Here is a 14384-nt window from a genome sequence, read left to right as displayed (position 1 = left end):
TGAGGAGCTGAGCCCCCTCTCCTGGGTGTCACCCCCGTCTCCCTTCCACTCCACCGAGGCCCTGTTTGACGACACCGAGCTTGTTCTGCTTTGATGCCGACTACTGGAGCCCTTTACAATAGTTTGATGTTAACCGTGGCTAATAAACTCACCTCTCCACCCCTTTGACCTGGTCATACAGTACCTGCACCATCATCGCATCTATGCAGAGCAGCAGTTGTCTTAATGCTGCACGTCTCCACGACAGTCGGTGGGATTAAACTTTATTCTCGCAGGAACTGAATGTTTGCATTTGTGACAAACTGGTAGGGGAGCGGTCTATTTCTGTTTTGTACTGTGGACTAGTCTAATCCTGATTATCCGTGTCCACTCATAGAACTCCCGTCTGTCTGTCTGTCTGTCTGTCTGCTCGACAAATAGCTGCCTCTTTAATCACCCACCATAGCTCAGATCCAGGGTTTTACAAGAGCGATTACAAAAGTTGGTGGAAGAAATGCACCAAAGATGACAAAGATACAGTTTATCCCTGTTACACTATTACACTCTGTTCTTAATCTCTGCTCGAGGATGACGCAGCAATTGAGGAACGGACACAAGTGAGTGATCAAAAGAAGCAGTGTGTCAGTTTATTAGCATGGTGTCCCTCAGTACTAGTATCACGAACAGTATCAGGGTTTAATGGATGATTCCTGTGTTAAATTTACAACTCTAATCATTAAAATTGACTTTAGCTCATGGAGTATTAGATACTGGCTCCACTCGACTGTTCTCATTTAGGACAGAAAAGATGCACTTATGGGGGTTAGAGACGGATGACTTCACCACAATCCATCTCCACTTCATCATTCTGTCCTGTCACCCATTCCCTAAAAATCAGAAGCACTTTGAAGAGCCAGGAAGACCACTGTTAACGACCCACATTAACAAGGGTGGGAGGCTTCATAGGCGTCGTGCCCGCTCGTCTGCTCTCGTCCCTCTCAACGTCCACCTAACAAGGTCGGGTGGGAAGCGAAATCGCCCTAGAAGCCACAATTTGAGGTCTTTTACCAACTTCCCCCAGACTGAAGAAGCGACATGAGCGGTGACACATTTCAATCTAAAAACAGCGAAGCCTGCGTCATAAGACGTTTCCTTGTTGCATTCAAATGAATCATGTCTTAATTCAGCCTAATTCAAAGGTCAACGCTTTGAGATCTCCTGGTATTTCTTACACTATAGAACTGGCCATTTTAAAATCCTTGAGATGCATTCACCCTCGCAGTCCGACACCAGCTGATGTGTGGCTCACATTTTCCGCTGTCAGACGGTGCCTAAGGTTACGCTTTGCCCTCTGTCTTAGAAGATTCTACACCACACACCTTCCTGCAGCTCTTTGTCACGGTGTGATTGAAGAAAATATTTGGAATCTCTCTCACATTCTTCTTTCATTTTTTTTCCATTCGGATGCCCACCCCTCTCTTATATCTGCCTATTTTTTGTGAAGCTCAAAGAAACTGAGACTGACTGCCTGGAGCACCAACTCATGTGGAGTCGAGCCAGAGATAGTGAGACACCGAGAGAAAGGGAGGAGGAGACAGACAGGCGAAGAGATGACGACAGAGCGAGTCAGACAGAAATGGATGGAGAGCGACAGAGATTTATGGGCCACTCTTTATTCAAGGAGCCAATGGGACTTAACCAACACGTTTCTGCCTTTGTCTCTTCTAGTTGTGCAGTGCCTCCTAACAGAGAGATAGGAGTCAAATATATAATACATAGAAAAATGTGTGAAACATTTTAGTTTAAGGCTCATCAAGTTCAATTAAACCTTAAAAAAGTTTTGTTGGCACGTTCACAAACATTGTGCATGTGGTGTTTGTCTTGAATGAGCAGTCTATGATTTCTATTATGAACAATTCTGCACCTTATCTGCATATCTTCAGACTGTCCATCCACTATGACTTGTACTTTAACTAATAAACAATATTTCTATATTTTGTTTTGTTATGACTTTAGGTGGAATATGACTTTAACTTGGATACTGAACGTCCTGAATACTTGGGTTTGGTGCAAAGACTGGTCTGTGTCCAGCGCAAGACGAGTTGTTGCTGCAGGCAGTAGCAAACGCACAGTAGCAAACGCACGGAAAACCGCTTGAAACAGGCCTCGAGACAAAGAAAGAGGAAAGTTTACAAGACCCCAGAATATGTTTTTCCACTCACGCTGCGTCAAAGAGCACGGTGAGGGTCAGTGGTGCAACAGCTTCTGAGGCAGAGGGCGAGCAGAAGCGCAGGGCGAACTTGGACAGTGTCTGGAAGAGGAAAACAGAACGGTGGGGGGCAAGAGTGGAGCAGGTGGGACGTCCACACACATATAGCACGAATCTACAGGAGGAAAACTAATGGTGCCGGTTCACGGTGGACACAGTTGGCTCAGTTCTAACAAGGGTGCACAATTTAGACAGCATGATGTCTGAGTTTGGCACTAAATGTTGAATATTTGTCTCCAAAGTGACATTGTTTGTGGTTTGAGTCTTCATTCCTGATTGGAATCTTATTGGAAATCAATTCCAATAAAGAAGGGGCCAGAACAACAAACTCTGCACACAATTAGCACAGATTTTAAATCATGGAGCCGTTGTGCAGTTCTCTGACTGGCAGCTGCTCGTAGGCTTGTAGGCAAAGACCTCTCTCCAACAGCAGCCGGGCGTTCATTCCAGTAAGTAGTCAGGGGCCACTCTCGCTGACAACCTGCACCGCAACCTTTTACCTCTGCGGGCAATTACGATGCAGCCTCTGCACATGCAATACGTTCACTTAGCTGAATTAAAGCACTGCAAAAACAACTACACCACAGTATTCACTCGTCACCGTCAGCTACAAGCTCCGTCAAACGTCGGAGAATGCAGCCGATTCTGTTTTTGTCCACGGTTGCATCCCTCAGACTGTGGCGTCAGCTAATCCTCCTCACCGCTCCACACTGTCAGCGCAAGAATAAAGTACGAGGCATTTGTATCTTCTCCAAAAGCTGGATTACAGTAACAAGAAGATTACTCTGCCAACAACTCCAACACGCACAAAAACAAAGCTACTACAATGCTGCGTTAATGCGCACAGCGCTGTGGTTCTACAAGCCCAGATGCCTGTGGTGCAGATTGGGTTCATTCATGATGCAGTTTTGATTTGTTTCACTGAATCCTATGGATGATTATTTACCATCATGTTCCATTGTCTGCTTAGGACAATGACAGAGAATTGGACAAAGAGGTCTTTGGAACATAATACAGCTGTTTCACAGGGTGGTGCTGCAGATATGGGACAGAGAGCATACACAACACAGCAGCTCAGCCTCAGGCCCGACGGTGGCCAGAGGTCATCAGCTGCATTCCTCCTTGAGACGCTCATGGATACATGACACTTTGGTTCTGGAAAGGAAGAAAGTTCCTGGTAACCAGCCTTTATTAACCAACTCTACATACATGTATGTGAGCTGCACCAGTATTTCTTTATCTCAAAGCCTATTCAGACGTAACACTTCACATGCAGACAGGCTTTGCTAAAGCTTGGTGCGCCCACTTTAAACAGTATGTGATCGTTTCCTTATTAATATTATATGATGTACATCAATTAACCTTGAACTGTCGGCGAATAGCAGCCAAAAGCTCCCTGGTGACTGTAGCAGGGCTGTGATTGACAGCCTGGTAAGAGCTCCTGAAAAGTCAGGTGTCTGTCATGTACCGACATACTGGGCCTGCTCATCCTGGGTTCTATTACCGGGTTCTCCCTGTGCCTGCGTGGGTTCTCTGGTTTCCCCGCGTACAAAGACTGACTGGAGAGTCTAAATCGCCTGTAGGTGTGAGAGTAAATGGGATGTCTGTCTCCGTGATGGACTGGCGACCTGTCCAGCGTGCCCCCTGCCTGTCCCACATGATGTGTCTTCATAAGCACAAGCAAAAGCCCACACGTCTGCATATTTAAGGCAACTCGTTGAAACCCAGGGCCAACGGAGCCGAGACACTCGATCTTTCATCCTCCTCATTTGAAAGACGCTCCCGAGGAAAGCCAGAGGGTATGAGCCACATGAAGGGGTCGCTTGTAGGTCTAGTTCCTCACTTTCAAAGGGAAGCATCACACTGGGACAAAGCCCTTGTCTCTGCGCTGCCATCACAGGACTGTCAGAAATGACACAAGGAATACTTTGGTGCTGTAAGACATGAGACGAAGGCAGGACAGGAGGGCGTCGCACTGCTGATGAGGGATGAGACCCAAGCAAAGGGTTCCACTGATCACGCACACGCATTGTAGGACAGTGCACATGTACAGTTAGATGTATAGCGCTCAGGTGTGTCACCAAGCAGCCTGAGGCCTGAGACTGCTTTACTGGGTGCACTTTTAAAGTCAGTATAATGTGTTCAGGCAAGATGCACAACCAGAGTGTTATTTCCAAAGCGAGGTTTAGTTTTTATGATAATTCATACTCTCCACTTCTTACTAGCAGGTTTCTAACACGTCAACTTTTGGGTCACCTCAAGGCTTTTTACAAATTTGAATGCGTGGGCAGATGTGGCAGGAGCAAAGTGAAGTTGAACGTGAGCAGTCACTTCCTGCATCTTGTTTTCGCTGACAGAGAAACATGAAATGCGCAAATATATCTCAGCAGCTCAATTAACATGATCAGAACAAGTCTCCTGCTCCTCTTTCAGTGTTTCCAGACAGATAAACAAACTCATTCTTGACCCTGAGGTAACAAACAGGAAGTGATATTTCCCCGAGCCTTGAACCCTTTTCAAGAACTCTGGATTCCTGTGACCTTTTCTAGTCGAGGAATGGTTTGGTGAACGCTGCCACGCATTAAGCACAAACTCATTAAAATGGCCACACTGGCAGACAGACTGGCCACATCAGAGGAAGCTAAATGTTATAGCACCTTATGGAGTGTGAAAGGTTAACAGGGGAACCAGCGCTCGGAGGAGCGCATGGAGCGAGAAACACTTTAATGTACTTGTGTTTCCGTTAATCCAAACACGGATGCAAATGTATTCATGGTTAAACAGCCACTTTTACTGCGGGTTTGTTTGTTGATCGATGATCAATGTGTGTTATATACTGTATGTAACTAAAAGAGCCAAGATCATGGTTGTGTTTTATCGCCTTACGAGTGCTATTTGTGTAATTAATTTTATAATAAAGTTATTTGTGGTCAAGATCAGATCACTTCCCATTTTAGGTAAACAGTGTCATTAGCGTTCTCAGCTGCACACCTGGCAAACGCGCATTCCACTCTCGCGTTATGGCTGCTTGAGTGCAGGCTGATGAGCAGGAAGTGGACCTGAATAATGTCTACGCTAATCTACGAGCCTGTGTAATGTGCTCTGCATTCACACGCCGCAGCCCCAGTCAGATTGCATGCTGCGTCGGCCTCAGATGCCAAAAGCAGCCCCACAATTATGCAGGCTGAGTGATATCCAGCAGAGTTTACATTCGAATCGATGGCGTTTCTGCCAAACATGTTGATGAAATACTTAAGCGAGATATTTCTGCTCAGACTGTTGGATGTTTGCCAGCTTTCACCCGCCTGCTTCGCTCAACACGGACTGCACATGTTTATTCAAAAACTGAACTTTTCTTCATGTCTGTTTCTGTTGATCGTCTGCTCCATCTGGTTTCAATTATCGCTGTTGTTTTCACACTTGTCTTTTACTTGATACATGTTTATAAATTGTTGGTTAGTTGTTACACCACTAATTCTTCACCAGGTTGTCCTCATATCTAACTTTAAACATCAGCTTTGCACTCAGATTTGTTATATTGGATCCAAGGTCCGCTCTTTGCAGAAGCTTCGATTCTTGAATGAAAAGATTTTTGTGAAAAAAATCTAAAATGATTCAGTTTATTCATGCTAAATATGTTGCATTGATAGTCAAAGTTCTTATCAGCTGGCTTGTTTTGAGTAGAGGAGCAGCTCAAATCCAATGATCCTGCATATTCCTGATGTAATGAGGACAACGGGGTATTAATCCCATCTGAACCTGTCGAGATAAAGCTTTAACTGTGTAGCATGCTTTGAAAACTAGAGATTTATTGCTATGGCAGTGGGCTCTCCTCATAAATCTGTCTGCACATTACGCTGAAAGTCACTCAGATTATTTGGCTTTTGCAGTCAGTAAATGCAAAGCGGCGCTACTTCAAACAATGGTAAAAAAAAAAATCCAAAACTCTAAAGGGGTTATTCTGCCTTAGTTGGATCACGATGGAAATTTGGACTAGACACAGGCTGCCTCACTGTTCCTCACAGTCACTGCATCATGCTACTGAGTTAATGTAAAACAGAGATCAGTAACGTGCAATGAGATGAATACAAACCACATGTAATGTTAACCAGTTGAAAAAAAAATTTCAGCCATTGTTGTGCCATTTTTTGGCATTTGGTTCTATGACGCCAGCAAAGCAAAAAGAAACCAGACCCTGTTCTGTGCTCTAATCACTGTACAGTAAATCTATTAATTCTATAGGGGACATTTAGTTAATTCATGATCTTCCAGCTGTGATCAAAGTGGTCAACATAGAGAGGTGCACTTGGAGTGAGAAGGGCTCTTTTTGTTCCCCCCCGAGCCCTGAGTCTCGGTCTAAATCTACAGTCCTCCCTGATATGTCTCACAGTCAGTGATTCCATCAAAGGCTGACAAAATACAGTGGGGCCCTCTCCATCACTCTGCGCTGTGGTGAAATGAGCTCAGGATCTGTTTGTTCAAGGTGAAGAGGCTTCGTGGGCAGTGATGGGACACAACAGACAGCCTGTCCCCAGAAACAAATGGCCATCAAAACACCTCATTTTCCTGTCTGTTTTTAGTGTTATTGAGATTTCTTACACATGAGACATCCATCAATCATTGTCATTGATGCATACATTTTTTTGAAGTCTGCCAGGTTTCATTCAGTGGTATGATCCCTAAGCTTTTAATGACTTCTGCAATGTCCTTCCTAGAAAGACGTGTACCCTGTTCTCCAAAATATGTATAAAACGTACAGTTCTTATCTGTTAGATGCTTGCTAGTGTCCAGCTTCAGTCCATATCATCAGCGATGCCAACAAAATGCATGATTTGAAAGTGTCAAACACAGAACCACCCCCGCGATGGTGGGGTGTTTTTGTCAGTTTTTTAGCAGAAATCTATGATCTGACTCTCACTACTCTGTTCAGCACAACAACAAACACAAAAAGCAAAGTGAGCAATTATTGCACAGCGGAGCATAGCAGCTCGAAAAAGACAAACATGGCTCTGAGGAGTTTGTAAGATCAAAAACAGAAGACATTCACCAGTTAGAAACAAACGGAGCTTCAAATGAACACATTGTTCTGCGTCTGTGTGTAAATAGGAAACTGTTTCCTCATCCTACAAACTAGGAGGTGATGACATGTCACTGTGTATTTGAAGTTTAACCATGCGCAACATGGGAGCAGCCATAACTAACCATTTCTGGGCCTTTGAGTAACTAAAGCTGTGTTACATCACTCTGTCAAGACACATTATTGCAGATCAGCATCACATATTGGTGCTTAACTATGACATAATGACAAAAACTGTTACATTTTGTTAAACGTTACATTTTTGGTGAATGATAGAGACTGATTGGTTGTAATCTATTTTTCTGATTTAGTTCTTGTCAGACTTGTCGAAACCTTTCCTGTGAGTTTCTCTCGGTTTAATCAATTCCAAGTTTATGCCGGATTATTGATGAGTAGCACATATGCAGCCTTTGCTCTGGGCCCGTCACCCTCCTGCCCTCAAACAGCTCAACTCCTGCTCAGTAAAGATTTTCCTCAGGACTGAAACACTGTTTGCTGTATTGTGTGCACGCTTGAGCAGCCAGTCAGAAAAAATAGCCTTTGCTGTGGTCCAGAGAATGACTCATGAACATATAGAACTATTTCTCACTTCAACAGGTTTACCTATTAACTCCAGCATATGTGCTTCTATTGGAGATTGCAACAAAAGCCACTTCAGAAATACTAATGGTGCCGTTAGCATGTTGTATTTTGAATTTTTCTCGCAAATGCAAATATCCACTAATGTTTATTTACCCAGTCCCATTCACCAGAACTCCAGACAGGCACATTTAAGCTGAAAAGTGTGATGGTAATTGCTATTTAAACAGCCTCTTCTTCCTCTTAAATTGTTAGACTGCTTCTATTCTCCCTAACAAGATTGGTAGTTTAGAAAAGGAGAAACGATTCCACGGTGGGATGCTACTGAGAGAGAAAAGGGCGCAATTAGTTGCTCCGATCGATGTGCAAGGAAGAGGTAGGGAAAAAAATCCATGCTGATTATGCATGAGGACGTCATCTGCTTACACTGAGATCAAAGCATCAATAATCTAAGCTCAAACATCTCAAACACATATGCAGGATCTATAAGTCATGGATGCTGGACACGACACACGCAGACAGTCATACATGGAGATAAACTGCAACATGATCTGTAATGGAGGCAACTTCTTTACCCCAGAGCCTGTGAAATGATGTTGGGTTTTATTATCCCATTTGTAATCAATAATCTGGAAACTCTCTATGGAAGCACTTAAAGGTTTCCTTCAGGGGTTCTTGTGTTTGAACAGCAAACAAGGAGGAGGAGGAGGAGGAGTCCGGTTTTGTTAGAATGATGAAGGTTAATGGGAGCATCAAAGCCGACTGGTTATAACGACGAGCAGGAAACGTGGGAGCGAAGCGGCCGTTCATCCGCCAGACAGTTTGAGTTTGGGATTCTGACTCTTAGTCAAAGCCACACAATCCTAACATTTGCACTTGCTGTTGTGGAAAAGATCAAGCAATCGAAGGCAGTGAAATACTTTAAACTATTCATGAGTTCCAAGAATTTCGAGTTTACTTTTCTCCTTTGACGTCAAAAGATTAAGACGGCCCATAAAATATCGACGAACTTGTTATTCATTTATATGGTTTCAAAACGATAAGGCGGCACAATGAAAACCACACAAAGCTCGTCTGTGCTGTAGAAAAACATGCAGCCAGTCGGGGCATCCTGAATGAAGCAACTACAGGCTTATTGCTATGAATCATGGCATGCGGCTGAATGGGACGCATTGTTCTGTCCCTTTACGGAGAATGGGAGGCAGCGGACGGATGAAAGCGCGGCGCACCTGGCGGGTCCGCGCTCCGACATCTTTGATCCGCTGAGGCAGACATCAAAGAGTCCGTGGAGGCTGTGTGTGGACGCGCGCCTGCAAACCACTCAGCGGCGTAAGCACCAATCCACAGCATAAAGTGGAACTCAACAAGAGGGGAGGCGCGGGGAAGATAGATTCTCAACAGATGAAATTACCAGAGTCGCACAGAGCAGCGGTAATAGCGGGGGAGTGTCTGTGCAAATACAGCCAGAGGAAGCGTTTGTGGAAACATGAAATACCCATCAAGCTTCACTGGACAAGAGCAAGGCTTTCTGGGCGCAGGTCTGGATCTGCTGAGACCTATGACCTTTTATAGTGGAGCAATATCAGCTTCCAGGCTGATTCTGAGCACAGGTCTTCATTCAGCTTTCTTATTTTATTTATGTCTTAAAACGCAACTGGCGGTTAGTTGTTTCTGAAAATGTCCACTTGTGACTATTGTGCAACTGTCCCAACAGAACAGAAATGATTGGACTGGAAGTCCCGCAGTGCCCTCGCACTTCAGAATCAAATGCAGTGACGGTCAGCCTTCAAACAAACAGCAAGGCTCCGCACAGCGACGGCAGCGGCAGCAGCGGCAGCAGCAACGCTGCCGTCTTTGCTTCGGTTCCAAACATCATTTCAATTACCGTTCACCGCTGGAGACAGCAACAACATGCGCAAACTACCAATGAGCCATTACTGCTGCTTCGACAGCACTGCTCCACGTTAGGGTGGAAGTCTGGGCCTGTTTCTTCTGCAAACGAAGTTCCAAATGGTGGCAATAAGGATGCTTTTAGAATAAATCTTTGAGCAATGTGGTATGAAGTGAACAGACACTTTAACTCAGACCAGGATGATGGGAGTGCGTAACACTTTTCTGTTTCTTTGCCGGTCCGGAAGTCCTTTAATAAGAAACCTCACCTCCGCTGACCTGCTGGAAGAAGACGGAGCAGCTCCCAGGTGTTAATCTCCTCAAATGTGCGACTGTGGAGAACAGTGTTGTTAAAAAACAGCACTGAAGCCCAGCAAACAGTGAGGGGAAAAAAAAGAGTGTGTATGAGATAACAAGGTTGATTGAGCTGTTTTTATAGGCTACACCAAGCGAAAAAATAACACAGTGGGAAGAGCAGTAAATCAGAGAGGATGTAAAATTAAGACTCACGGCAGGAAGGATGCTGTGGGTGTTCTCTGTCTGCGCAGCCAGTTCATCAAACGGGGCGCGTTTGAAAGTGTTCAGCTCGGCACATCACTGGAAGCCGCTGCATCTATTTATGTAGTTTACGTTGTGAAGTTGCAGGTGTAGCGGGCGCAGAACGGGCCTTTTATGGTGCAGCGCGCAGCTGTCGCCGCGCAGACGTGCACTTTATCAAGAGAAGTCTGCCTGGAAAGTCGCTAATTAGATCACGCTCGGAGATGTTTTACAGGAGAGGTAAAGGAGTCCAGAATTAGACAAACGGCTCAGGCTCAAGCTTTGGGAACTAGAACTTCTGGGCGTTTCTATTAAAAAGTGTCCGTTCAACCAGAAAATGCATTTCACATAAATCCTGAAGAATATGGTTTGTTTTTCTTCTAATTGTAAAACGAATTACTGCAGCTGTGATTACGGAGACCACAGAGCAGCTAATGATGCTACCTAGTGTTTGTCTGCATGTCGCATTTCATTTATTCTGCCGCTGGTTTGGTTTATTTATTTGTAATTCGACATTGTTTTTCCAGGTTTAATTAGCAGTTGGAGACCAGGATGCTGTGAAGCAGTTTAACTAGATGGCTGTTAAACTAGGAAATTCTCCTTGAATCTTAAACAACTCATTTTAAATTTAAATCGTTTTCTTTATTTTTGCTGGCATTGGAGCATCATTAATTAGTGTAACTGTGCACGCACACAGTTAAAGATTGATTGAACTGATTAACTACCTTGACTGGATTGGTTCAGTGTGAACACAGGTAACAGTTCGATGACTGCGCCTGCCGATGATTGAAGATTCCTGAATCAGTCAATAACGCTGAGGAGGATCCAAATGTTATTTACATGATTTATAAGCTTGTCAATCAGAAAAAAGAATCAGGAAGTCAAGCTGTCTGGGTACGTCTCAGTCTGCAATGTCTCATGCTGCATTTTTGTTGCTGTCCTTTCAGAAAAAAAAAAAAACTGAACCAGTCTCTGGACATACAGTATTGTGGGACTTCTCACTAAACATTGTAGTAGTTGCTAGAATTTTTAACAAAGATGATTTATTACTTTGAGTCCAGACAATGTCACATCAAAATATACGATATTCAACCCAGGACTTCATTACAGGCATCAACAACATAGAAGTTGTTGTTCCTACTGAACCTAGGCTACAAGGCAGAGTTTTTGTTGAAATTGAATTTCTCTCCAAGTGTTGCTCTTATGTTTAGGAAAATAAATAATAATAATATTCTGTACAGTCCACTTCCTCAAACAGATTCATTCCTGCGGATCTAGTTGATCTTGCATTTATAAAACTCACTGCTCAAAGTCCAAGCCAATGCCTAATGCAAACATCTGGGTTTAAATATCTGAACATCCAACACAAATTCAAAATGAGTCACATCAAGTTTACATCATGCAAAACTGCAAACTTTTACATAAAGCAGAGACCATGAAAACACAAAGCTGAAAGTTACTCCGCTGTCTTTGGACAATACCCGAACACTCTCAATTACATTCAAAGCTTTTTTTCCAGAGAACACAATGTCCTCCATTATTTCTATTGAAAAAGCTCAAGCAAACCACCAGATTCCAGTCAGAACCACGACAGCAGCTACTGTGGGTCACTCAGTGCTTGCTGATTAGAAGCAAAATCATTCCACTGTAATAAAGGTAAATATTTATTTTTGGCAAAAAAAATCACATCTACAAAACCTCTACACAACTAACCAGGTCTGGGATCATGTTGTGTGTGTAATGAGCAGAGCCTAAGGCTGATGTGGGTTCACTCAGACCTTGACAGAATAGTGTCTGCTTGTTGTTCCTCCGATACACTGATGGGCTGCTCATTGAGCTGCACAGTGAAAAGGGCTGATGACCGTCTCCACTATAATTGGACAAATTAATCAATTACATCAATAGCAAATTACAACATTCATAATTGATCCCTGGACAAATGCATAATAGATAATCCCCCTGTTCAATAGCTATACCACAATATTCATGTTACACTGAACATATTCAGGATCTAATTAAATCTCAAAGGAGGAGATCAATGTTTGAAGCAGCACGAGAGAACTATTGATCCCACAGAGGTCCTTTATTCCAGGGCTTTAAACTGCACAACATGATACAAGCTTTTCATTGGATTTAATTGTTATGTCTTCAGCAGAATATAATATTTGTGCAGCCGATTGTGGCTATAAAAGAAATCTAATAAATTTAGGAACATTTTTTTATGCCCTCAATACTAAAACCGTCCGAATCCTGTAGCTCTGCAGTTGCAGCAGTCAATTTCCCCTTTAGTGGAAATAAAACAGTTTCAGAAACATTAAATATGTATTGAATCCTTAATGTGAGCTTTCATTTAACTGCTATTAAGTAGAACCACTGAGGCTTTTCAGGAGCCTTTACAGCATTTACAGCATCACCATGAGACGTAATAAATCAATAATTGGAGCAAGATGATAAATGCAACTATCTGCATGCAAAGACGTAACATTTTACTGACTAAGACTAATAGTTCTGAGGTGCAATATCCATCAACATGTATATAACCACAAGGTTCTGAATTTCTTATTTTATAAATTCTATTATTCCACATTAACATGGTATTTGTGGGGCTCCTCAACTGTTCTGTGTTTGACTAATCTTTATAATCAGCAAAGAAAATGCAGAATCCCTCAATCCTCCGTTTGCCATCCTTTATTCTGACTTGGAAATTAAACACAACTTTCATTACTGCTCATTGCTTAAAGGGATTTTCCCATCTTTACATTATCTATGATAATAAGTGGTTTATGTGATGAGTGAGTGGATTTATTCTAAATGCAATCAATGCAATCCAATTAGAGGCATCTTCAAACTTATTTCCTCAGAGAGCATCCTAATCTCAAAGTTTGCATGCAGAAGCATTAGCTGCGTACAAACTTTTATGTTTTATTTATTACATACATCTTGAGTCTTTTGTTCTTCCTCATGACACTTTAAGTCTTCTAAATTAATTACATACAAGTGACCCAAACAAGAAACCGTATCAAAGTTTACAACCTCATTTTTGCAGTAAAACCATGGAGGCAGTAAAATCTTGGCTGCGTTTTTTATGTAAAAAAAAAACGCTTGATTGACTTATGTCAATCAAGAAAAACAAATCCTCCCCTATAGCTGTTTAATATCTATACAACAGGGTGGTGAAATCTTTCATTTTTCACCTGCTGAAGTGAATTGACTTTTACAGCAGTGGTAATATCACATGCTTGTATCTGTGCCCTGAAGCTGTGGGTTCAAGTGATTCAGTTTCCCACCAGGAATGCCAGATTACAGGCAGCCTCAGACGCCGGGGCAGCGTCTTCCTCTGCTCATTCCAGGACAGACTGGATTTCATTCAACAAAGAGAGCAGAAAATCTAATTCATAGTGGGACACCTGCAACCGTTTGTGTGTGGAGGACGAGGCCACCTGGAGGAGATCCTCCAGGAACCTCTCACACAGGACAACGTGGAGCGGCTCCTCCTTCTGTGACACAAACTCGTCCGACAGGTGAAAGACAACAGGCCAAAAACTCAGAGAAAAGTCCTCCAACACCAGCCAGAGCGAGATGCTGCAACTAGTTTCTAGGTTCTAGATTTGCCTATTATTGTAATTGTGGTGAACTTGGTTCAGTTTTTATTTTTGCTCAACAGTTGAGCTTCTTTTTAGCGCTGAAATATCGCCCTTGTCATTTGAAGCCACTTTCCTGCTCCTCGGCGCTGCTGACCTTTCTCTACTGTCCTGGTCTCGCGCCGGAGGAGAGGGTTCTGGCCACACGCCACCTCTTCCCAAATGAGGCCAGCTGAGGAAGCGAATCAATGCGTTTCCCCCTAGTCGTAGGAAACAGCTGTCGGCCGTAGTCTGTCGTCTGGTACCTGCCTGCGCCGACTTAATGCCAGAGTCCAGCAGGAGAGTCGGCGGGGAGGGGAGCGCTCATGCTAAACCCATCACCTGAGTGAATTTCATTCTCTGTGCCTCCCAGCTACACTCAAAGCACAGGGACATAAACAAAGAGGCAGCTCTGCTCCAGCAGGGCCCCTCC

The 14384-nt window shown here is 43.4% G+C and overlaps 1 long non-coding RNA gene across 2 annotated transcripts in view; it reads right to left on the bottom strand.

The window, feature by feature from the left end:
* Nucleotides 1-14384, bottom strand: part of LOC114868703 (uncharacterized) — a 47639-nt gene that overhangs the window by 27268 nt on the left and 5987 nt on the right. The gene's annotated exons all lie outside the window — the stretch shown is intronic.

This window comes from Betta splendens, chromosome 13, assembly GCF_900634795.4.
Source record: "Betta splendens chromosome 13, fBetSpl5.4, whole genome shotgun sequence".
Lineage (NCBI taxonomy): Eukaryota > Metazoa > Chordata > Actinopteri > Anabantiformes > Osphronemidae > Betta > Betta splendens.
Note: the sequence above shows the minus strand (reverse complement) of the source record. Positions and strands in the feature narration are given on the sequence as shown.